This window comes from Procambarus clarkii, chromosome 52, assembly GCF_040958095.1.
Source record: "Procambarus clarkii isolate CNS0578487 chromosome 52, FALCON_Pclarkii_2.0, whole genome shotgun sequence".
NCBI classification, from domain to species: domain Eukaryota; kingdom Metazoa; phylum Arthropoda; class Malacostraca; order Decapoda; family Cambaridae; genus Procambarus; species Procambarus clarkii.
This window is the reverse complement of record NC_091201.1, coordinates 18,449,779-18,460,818: the sequence shown is the minus strand read 5'-3', so window position 1 is coordinate 18,460,818 and position 11,040 is coordinate 18,449,779.

Sequence of the window (11,040 nt, the reverse complement as noted above, 5' to 3'; positions counted from 1 at the left end):
CCTTCCCCTAGATGGGATATATATATATATATATATATATATATATATATATATATATATATATATATATATATATATATATATATATAAATATATATATATATATATATATATATATATATATATATATATATATATATATATATATATATATATATATATATATATATATATATATATATATATAAGGCACAACTCTCCTAAACACGAGAGTGAAGTATAGAACTTTAGAACACTTTCCCACCAGGAGACTCGAACCCTAGCCAGCACAGAAGCCTTCCAGCAACTGGCATAACAGGTACGCCTTAACCCGCTCCACCACCGTGGAGCGGGTTAAGGCGTACCTGTTATGCCAGTTGCTGGAAGGCTTCTGTGCTGGCTAGGGTTCGAGTCTCCTGGTGGGAAAGTGTTCTAAAGTTATATATATATATATATATATATATATATATATATATATATATATATATATATATATATATATATATATATATATATATATATACATATATATATATATATATATATGTCGTACCTAGTAGCCAGAACGCACTTCTCAGCCTACTATGCAAGGCCCGATTTGCCTAATAAGCCAAGTTTTCATGAATTAATGTTTTTTCGACTACCTAACCTACCTAACCTAACCTAGCTTTTTCGGCTACCTAACCAAACCCAATCGATAAAGATAGGTTAGGTTAGGTTAGGTAGGGTTGGTTAGGTTCGGTCATATATCTACGTTAATTTTAACTCCAATAAAAAAAAATTGACCTCATACATAATGAAATGAGTAGCTTTATCATTTCATAAGAAAAAAATATAGAAAATATATTAATTCATAAAAACTTGGCTTATTAAGCAAATCTGGCCTTGCATAGTAGGCTGAGAAGTGCGTTCTGGCTATTAGGTACGACATATATATATATATATATATATATGTCGTACCTAATAGCCAGAACGCACTTCTCAGCCTACTATGCAAGGCCCGATTTGCCTAATAAGCCAAGTTTTCATGAATTAATTGTTTTTCGTCTACCTAACCTACCTAACCTAACCTAACCTAACGTTTTCGGCTACCTAACCTAACCTAACCTATAAAGATAGGTTAGGTTAGGTTAGGTAGGGTTGGTTAGGTTCGGTCATATATCTATGTTAATTTTAACTCCAATAAAAAAAAAATTCCCTCATACATAATGAAATGGGTAGCTTTATCATTTCATAAGAAAAAAATTAGAGAAAATATATTAATTCAGGAAAACTCGGCTTATTAGGCAAATCGGGCCTTGAATAGTAGGCTGAGAAGTGCGTTCTGGCTACTAGGTACGACATATATATATATATATATATATATATATATATATATATATATATATATATATATATATATATATATATACATATATATTGGTGAATACTGGCAGCAGGTTTTCTTTCAAACATGTTTCATTGAATATGACCGCATAATCTGTATTTACTATTTTCTGGTTTAGGGCTTCTATCCCTCTAACTATTTTCTTAGCATCAGGGCTTAGCTGAAATAGGAGTTCTCCAAAACTCATTTTCGTAATTTTAAGGTGAAGAAAAGAAGTGAATTACTATAGAATGTATTACACTTATTTATACAATTTGCACAACGTTTCGAACCTCCATGGTTCATTCTCAAGTGAAGAGATTTTACAGGGCTGGTTGATTTTATACCCGCACTGGTATAAAATCAGGTTATAAGGTGATATATCAGGTGATAAGACAATAAAGGTGAAAACATGGGGGGGATTCATAAGGGATAAATGCGGGGTGAAACATAAGAACATAAGAATAGAGGTAACTGCAGAAGGCTTATTGGCCCTTACGAGGCAGTTTCTATCTACATACAAAGATTAATCAAGTGTAATTGGCCTGTTATGTTGAACATTGTCTTCTGTGTTGGCATCGTTATGTTCTGGTCTTGTCCTTACTCTCATGGTGGGTAGAGTAAATAGTTCCGTGATTTGGGTGTTCATGGTAGGTTGTTCTATTCTTATGTGAATTGCTTCAAGAATTTGTAATCTTCTTGCATCTTGGGTTTTGTCTATTATACAGGTATTTTTGTTCAACATTTCTCTTGTTTGGGTGATGTCATGGGCTTGTCTCATGTGATTCCTAGGGGCACCGGATTGAAGATGGCATGTCAAACGCCTCGTCAGCTTGGTCGACGTCATACCTATGTACTTAGATTGAAGGTTACATCTTTCGTGGGGGGCAAGTGTACATGTATACAACGCTTGACTGCTGTAGAGGGTTCTCCGTCGGCTTCGGGCTGTTTTTGATAAGGAGTTCGGAAGTCTTCTTGGTTTTGTAGAATATTATCAGGTTTATGTTTTGGTTAGGAGTAATGCTTTTTACTCCTTTACGGATTATTTCTTTCATTATTCTTTCCTCTTTTATATGTTCACTGTGCATGGTTGATTTGTAATATAATTTTATTGGAGGTATTGTGGTTTCTGTTCTAGGTTCTGGATTATACCATCGGTCCAAGTGTCTTCTTATAGCAGCGTTTATTTCCGCGTTGCTATATCCGTTGTTCACCAATACCTGAGTTACTCTTTCAAACTCTCTACTCACGTTGCTCCATTCAGAGCAGTGGGTAAGCGCTCAACGAATATAAGCATTGAGAACACTGGCTTTGTATCTTTGGGGTCACTCACGTCTACCGTTCAGGCATAATCCTATGTTGGTGGGCTTGGTATATACCTTGGTGCTTAAAGAGGTTCCTGTTTTTGTTATTAGTACATCCAAGATTGGCAGACTGTTATTTTCACTATTTTCATGTGTAAATCGGAGTACTGACTCTCTCTCTAGATGTCTTTTTAGGTCAATTAGTTCATCTGAGTCTTTTACTATTACGAATATGCTACTGAAGACTCTATCTTCGATGGTTCCCATATAAAAATTAGCAAATAAAACTCCTAAGGGGAGCCCATTGCTACTCCGTCTATTTGTAAATACATGTCTCCTTGAGGACTGATGAAAGGGGTTTCCTTTGTACATGCTTCGAGAAGACTCTTCAAGTGTGGCTCAGGTATGTCTAATTTGGGGGTGCTCTCGTCTCTGTATACTCTGTCCAGTATCATTCCTATGGTTGTGTCGACTGGGACGTTGGTAAATAGGGATTCAACGTCCAGGGAAGCGATGATACCATCGGGCTGGGTAGATTTGATCAATTCTAGGAAATCTGCTGATGATTGTAGACTAAACTTACTTGGAGTGTATGGAGTTAGGAGTTCACTGAGTTTTTTTGCCAGGTGATAAGTTGGAGTTGGTATTTGGCTGATTATAGGGCGTAGTGGGTTACCTGGTTTATGTGTCTTAACATTGCCGTAGGCATATCCTAAGCCATAGTCGCCTTGAAGTTTATTGAAATGCACACTACCTTTCTTTGCGTTGATTGCTGTAATTGTTTTGTTTACTTTCCGCTTAAGGTCTTCCACGGGGTTCCTCGTGATTCGTTGAAATTTGGAGTCGTCACTAAGGATGTCGCTAATTTTGTTCATGCAAATTAGTTCATGTTACATGAACAAAATTAGCGACATCCTTAGTGACGACTCCAAATATATATATATATATATATATATATATATATATATATATATATATATATATATATATATATATATATATATATATATATATATATATATATATATATATATATATATATATATATATATATATATATATGACAATGTCAGACCACGGAGGAAAAATGAAACAGGAAATTTCCTTAAGTACTTTCGTATATTAAATACATCTTCAGACCTTCTGAAGATGTATTTAATATACGAAAGTACTTAAGGAAATTTCCTGTTTCATTTTTCCTCCGTGGTCTGACATTGTCACATTCTTAATCACGTGTTTATTTTCGTGATATACACACATATATATATATATATATATATATATGTCGTACCTAGTAGCCAGAACGCACTTCTCAGCCTACTATGCAAGGCCCGATTTGCCTAATAAGCCAAGTTTTCCTAAATTAATGTTTTTTCGACTACCTAACCTACCTAACCTAACCTAACCTAACTTTTTCGGCTACCTAACCTAACCTAACTTATAAAGATAGGTTAGGTTAGGTTAGGTAGGGTTGGTTAGGTTCGGTCATATATCTACGTTAATTTTAACTCCAATAAAAAAAATTGACCTCATACATAATGAAATGGGTAGCTTTATCATTTCATAAGAAAAAAATTAGAGAAAATATATTAATTCAGGAAAACTTGGCTTATTAGGCAAATCGGGCCTTGCATAGTAGGCTGAGAAGTGCGTTCTGGCTACTAGGTACGACATATATATATATATACACTATATGTGTGTGTGTGTGTGTGTTGTGGAATATGACCGAAAGGGTGAGCTTAATGATTCTAACACGAATCTTCTCAATATTTCTTATGTTTATATTCTCTATCAGGGGAAGTTGAAAAATGAACTCTGCAATGTTCATTTTCAGACTATATTACATATATATATATATATATATATATATATATATATATATATATATATATATATATATATATATATATATATATATATATATATATATATATATATATATATATATATATATGCATACATATGTTAATGATAATTTTTTTTAGAGCAAAGTACATACATACATACATACAACCATACATACATACATACATCTATTTAACGCATGTGGTAGACGCACAAGGGGACACAGATAGAAGCTGAGTACCCAATTGAGCCACAGAGACATTAGAAAGAACTTTTTCAGTGTCGGAGTAGTTAATAAATGTAATGCATTTGGCAGTAATGTGGTGGAGGCTAACTCCATACACAGTTTCAAATGTAGATATGACAGAGCTTAGCAGGCTCAGGAATCTGTACATCAGTTGATTGACGGTTGAGAGGCGGGACCAAAGAGTCAAAGCTCAACCCCCGCAACCACAACTAGGTTAGTACACACATACATATGATATAAAACAGTGGAGAATTCCCAGGTAGAACAATCAACCACAATGCCCATTACCCTGTTGTCCTTAACTACACAACTATACAAGAGTCATTAACACGTGTAATGGCTAATCCCCCATCACGATAGCATGGGGACCAATTGCCTGACCCGCAGTACGTCTTGCTCCTCAAATATTTTTCGGGTTAACATGAAAACATCTCTTGAGTTTATCTCTCTAATGTTGTTTTCCCATCTTTCATTTTATCAGCTTAGTTCCTTTATTATGCCCCAATTACTCATCCATTGAGCGGTAGTTAAACTGAACCGAAATTTAATAAAGTTCCTTTTGCTAAGCAAGCTACAGTCTTGATAAGTCAGATATATTGTTTTTAGCACATTTCTCAACAATGAACAGTCAGTTTGATCAAGCTAACATATCCTAACACAACGAGTGAGAGTATTAACTGGTTTAATTATTTTATTAGATCAGTATATATTATTAGATCACAAATATATATATATATATATATATATATTTTTTTTTTTGGTTTTTTTATTGATAATAGGGAAGGGAGTACCACCTCTGGCTGGAAGAAGGGGGACCCATAGCCTCGGAGGAAACCACACATAACGCATTGGAGGGAATGTAGGTCCCCTCCAATACAGTTTCTGTGTGTTTTTCTCCTACCACCCCCTTCCCTTTTTTTTGTTTTTTTCCTTTATTGTGTATTTAAAGGTTACAAAACATGCAAGACAAATGCCTAAAGGTTATGGATCTCTTGAAGCTCCTCCGCTTCTGGACAGGAACCGAGGACGCAGCAAGCATTTCCCCTCTGGATCGCCACACTGAGACGCTGAAACAAAAAACTGGAAGCCCTTGGGTCTCTGGTGACGTCAATGAGCTTGGAACCCAATTCCTTGAGAAATCCCAAGGCACTCTTGCCCCATGGGCCATGCGTCTCAGACGCTATGGGAACAAAGAGGTATTGACCTTCCAGTCGCCTGTACTTGAGTGATTTAGCTGTTTCCCTGTGGTTGGCCGCCCCACCTGCTTGATCAGCTCCGAAGTGTACATAGGTGTCAGCCAGGGTGGATACACATGTGTAGTCCCACACCAACTGTCTACCCTCCTTCCATGAGTATATGGTGATGCCATCAGGGCGAAGTGCGGGGAAATCCGGGTTTTGGACCCCTAGGATGCGAGGTTCTCTCTCCGCTGGGCACTCAGCTGAGACGAGGCTTCTCTTGATGATGTCATTGACCTCGCTGTGTCTTGCATGCCAGCCCTTTGTGCTTCCGCAATGCAACCCATGCAGTCCGTATTGGTCTGCTTCCACCCTGTTGCAAATACACTTGTATTCAGTGTGAATTGGGGCACCAAGGCGGAGGGCCACTGCTACACGAAGGGATTCTGGATCTAGGCGCGTGCCCATTGCTGACATGGGTACTGCCAGGAGGAAGTCTCCTGCATGGGGGCACGCACTGCTCTGAGGCGGGCTTTCTCCTTGTCTGATGTTGCGACGCTGAGCATGGCATCAGCTACTTTTTCCACTAGAGGGTGGTCCCAGCCGGACTGTTTGTGTTGTTTTGTTGGCTCTATATGGTTGCTGGGGCTGCAAGAACATCCCACTGATTTGAACATTCAGTGAAAGCAGGATCGTGTATTCCTGCTGAATCTCTCAGGGTTGCAGGTAAAATATCTCTGACGAGGTCGTGCGATGCATGAGAGGAGGAAAGGAAGGCTGGTAGAGCAATTTGGGAGGCTGTGCGGACACCAAGGCCGCCGAGTCTTACAGGAAGGGTTGCTTGCACCCACTGAGAGTCGTCCAATGGCAGGTTCAGGACTTTCACCAGCATGGACCTCAGAAGGGTGTCATACACATTTAGCTTAGGGCTGCTGTAGGATGGAGAACATCTCAGAAAGTAGGTCAACTTAGGGAGAGACAGGCATCTTGTAAGGAGAAAGAGAGCATCATGGGCATCAATCTTGTCAATCCTGTCCAGCATTCTCTTTAGGTCAGTGATTTTTGCAGCCAGGACCTCCTCGATTGCTCGTGGGCCAATGGGGGCACCCAGGAGAGTGCAGTCCGGTGGCTCGACAACGAGAATGTCTGGAAGAACATTTTGTATTTGCCCAGTGATGTCTGGGTTGCGGGAGATTATTTCACATTTGGATGCATTGAGAATGAGGCCTAAGGCTGCTCCCTGCTCCTGGATTTTCCTTATATCCTCCAAAATGGTTTCCGGGGTTCCAGCGAGAGTGCCATCATCCAGGTACCAGATGTTTAGCTCGCTTGTCAGACTATCAGTGACCTCTTTGATAGCTAGGCAGAAAAGGAGGGGGGCTAAGGGGTCACCTTGTTGGACACCTTCACAGCAGTTTATTTCATGCTCCCCAAAAAGAAGCTTAGAGTCCCCACTGTAGCACGATCGGATGAATGGGTAAAGGGGACGGAAATGGTTGAGTACAGCCCTGAGGACAGCGTCTCGTCTGACTTGATTGAAGGCATTTTTGAAGTCAAGCTTTACTAGTGCCTTCTGGTCCGGGAGATCAGCAATGTAAGCCCGTGCTGCATGTGCTGCAGCTTCACAACCTAGGGGAATCCCAAACCCGAGCTGATGAGGTTTCAGCAAGGTGGCTGTTTCCTGGCTGATAGATCTCACTGCAGCCTTAGCTACAAGGCGTCGGAGGGTGTTGTCAACGGCAATGGGCCTGATACCCCTATCCTTCTTCTTTAGAGCACAGAGTGCTGCTCCATAAAAGACAGGCCTGATGTCCTCAGGGATGCCGCCAGCCAAACACATGTTGGAGAATCTGGTAAGTTCCACTAGAAGGTCCTTTGCAGCATCTCCAAGCACCGGGTTCAGCATTTGTTTGATGTGCTGGGGTCTTAGGCCTGTAAAGCCCCCTGCTGAACCTGTTGGGAAAGACATGGCTGCTTTGTACACCTCAGATTCTCGAACAGTCAAGGGTTCTATGCCAGCATTGTTTTCCTGGGGATCCCTGCTGCTGTCGGGGGCTCTGGGTGGGTGTTTGTCTTGTAGAGCCTCTGCTGTCGTGGCGTTCCTGGGGGCAATAGTGTCATCGCTGGTCATGATTCTGATGGCACCTGTGGTATTGCCCTCTTCTATTTTCCTGGTGATCTGTGCTCTCATTTTGTGGTTCTCAGGTGAGTTATTGTTGGTCGTCCTGCGGCTGGTGTTCTTGGCACGAGGGGGGAGGCGGACCAGGTTGTCTGCTCTGGGGAATTCATTAAGTGCCCTGATTACAGAGGTTGCTAATGACTTGTCTCTCCTGGGCGGTAATGCTAGGCATGCATTCCCAAATAGAAGGAGATTGTGCCACGATCCAGAGGTTCTGGGAGCATTGTTGACCTTTGTCAGCAGACTGGTGAGTTTGGCTGCTGCTTGATGACGGGCAGCCTTGGGGATGTGGGACAAGGTCCTGGTGGACGTCGCTTTAACTGCTTCAAGCAGATTATCTGCTGAAATGAAGTTGAGGGAGGTATTGTTTCTCGCTCCTGCAGCAGGTTGTCCATCGTCACTGCCCCGGGGCAGGCGCCTAGACCCTAGACAACCACCTGAATTGAGAGAATGATAGCGGACAGTTCCATTTGAATTGAGACGATACCGTCTGTCACACACTTGACAGTTTCCTCTTGGGTGGCCATCTTCTTGGCTGGAAAGAGGCTGTGTGTCAGGTGCGACATGTGCCACGCCTAGATGTGATGACGCCTGGCTGCCCCCTGAGTGCACCCTCTCCTTCCCAGGTGGAGAGTAACACGGCAAGCATTACCCTCCTGGGGGAGTTGGGCATGGCCTGGGCACCGTGTGTGGGTAGGCTGTGTGTTGATGGGCGGCTGGCTGGGTCGGGCGCAGGTAGCGGGGTGGGGGAAGATGGCGGGCGGGGGTGGTGGAGGGGGGGCAAACGAGGGAGGCCGCCGTCACACTTGTTACACACTATCAAACACTCGGGGAAATCACTAGATACAGTGATACAGTGATCACTGTATCACTAGATACAGTGATCACTGATACAGTGTATCTTCTTTATATATATATATATATATATATATATATATATATATATATATATATATATATATATATATATATATATATATATATATATATATATACATGTATATATATATATATATATATATATATATATATATATATATATATATATATATATATATATATATATATATATATATATATATATATATATTTGTGTGTGTATAAATCCCATTTTTTCATTAATAAGCCTAGGTATATGCAGCATTGTTCTGCTACCCCATTCTATATGAAGAATTACAAAGTGTAAATAGGAAACTGGCTACAAGTTTATCTAATATCTGCACCTCACAGTCTTCACAAAAAAATTAACACGTAATGAATATAATGACAATGCAGAGTTGAAAACAATGTATAACCACGAAGGAAAATTAAAACAGGAAATTACTTAAGCACTTCCGTGTTAATCAACACATCAACCAAAGTATATTATGACGTGTAGATTATCACGAAAGTGCTTAAGTAATTTCCTGTTTGATTTTTCTTCATGGTTATACATTGTTATATGTATATATTTTCAGATTATAATTCGTAATATGTATATATCTCAGAGTGAAATAATGTACATTCGTATTTTTTATTTACAACACTTTTTTTTAATTTTTATTTTACAACAATAATACAACATATATAATAATTTTGTTTAGTATGTATTTATAATAACATTTTATTTTACAAACCCATTGTACCATCTTGTAAATATATAACTATTAATATTATTATTGGTAAATGGTAAAGATAAATAGGCAGGTTTTGGGCAGATCTAGACATGCCGAAAGGTTTTGCGAGTTAGTGGCTTATAAAGAATGTAAGAACACCAATGTTATTTACTTTCTCGAGAAAATGTATCTTCTTGTATATAAATGAGTAAATAAATTCGTTTGTTTAATTCTAATGCTTGTAGGTAAGAACAGTTGTGAACGCCAGCTAGCGCACAAGTACATGAACGCCCAAGATACTTTTACACAAAAGACATGTACAGACTGGCGTGTGGCTTCTGACTTCTTTTTTATTGTTTAATATTAAATATTAGGCGCTTACCTATAATAGTTATCATTTTATACAAGTATAATTATCACATAATAAATATAAAAGGAGTTTATCCAAAAACTGACAGAAGTGTTGTGTTTTGTGCGTTGTATCGTGTTTGTGGGCATTCGGGTGTGTTGTGTTTACGCTGGCGGGCGGCGTCCTTACCAACTCAGGATTATGTCTATTACATCACTAAACTTCATTTAATAACTATATGCCTGTTAAGTAGAAGATTTTAATTGTTAATAGCATTATATTGTCGTTTTAATATGGAACACGTACACATATGCGAAACGTCCAAAGCTGGTGTCCGAAGTGTTAAAAATATTAGTGTGCGATGTTGTCAATGTACGGAGTGTCTTGTATCCGCTTCCTGACCCCGGCTGACCTCTCCTAACGTAACAAATCTACCACCACCACTCTACACAACACTCCAACCTACTCATAAACAACTACAAACAGTAGCGAGAGTGGAGGTGTAAACCGTACCTGGGAGGAGGAGAGTGTGGCCAAGTACCGTAGTGTCCCCGCTGGCTGACACCGGCGGACGGACACGGCTCGGTGCCCGACATAAACAGAGTTACCACCCCGCACATATTGCAACACATATTTACCTACCATCACACACCGCAGTTAACGAGCAAAGCTCCACCCTCCAAATGTACTAAACGAGCAATGCACAATTTGACCTCGACAAGGTATGAACTTAACCAGGAGAGGCCAAGTGGAGGATTATTCCAGTTTTCCCCATATCGTTAGGGACAGGCCTAACCTGTGCACGCGCACTAGTAACCTCGTTTGTTGAACAAAATTATTTTTTTAAACATGATAAGTGCCGTTATGGTACTTTTCTCTTCTTTCCACATTATTCAACTTTTACCAACATAATTTGAGTGAATCTAATAAAGGTAACATCACAGGTAACTATAAAAATAATAAAAAATAATATTAATAATATATAGTATTAATAATAA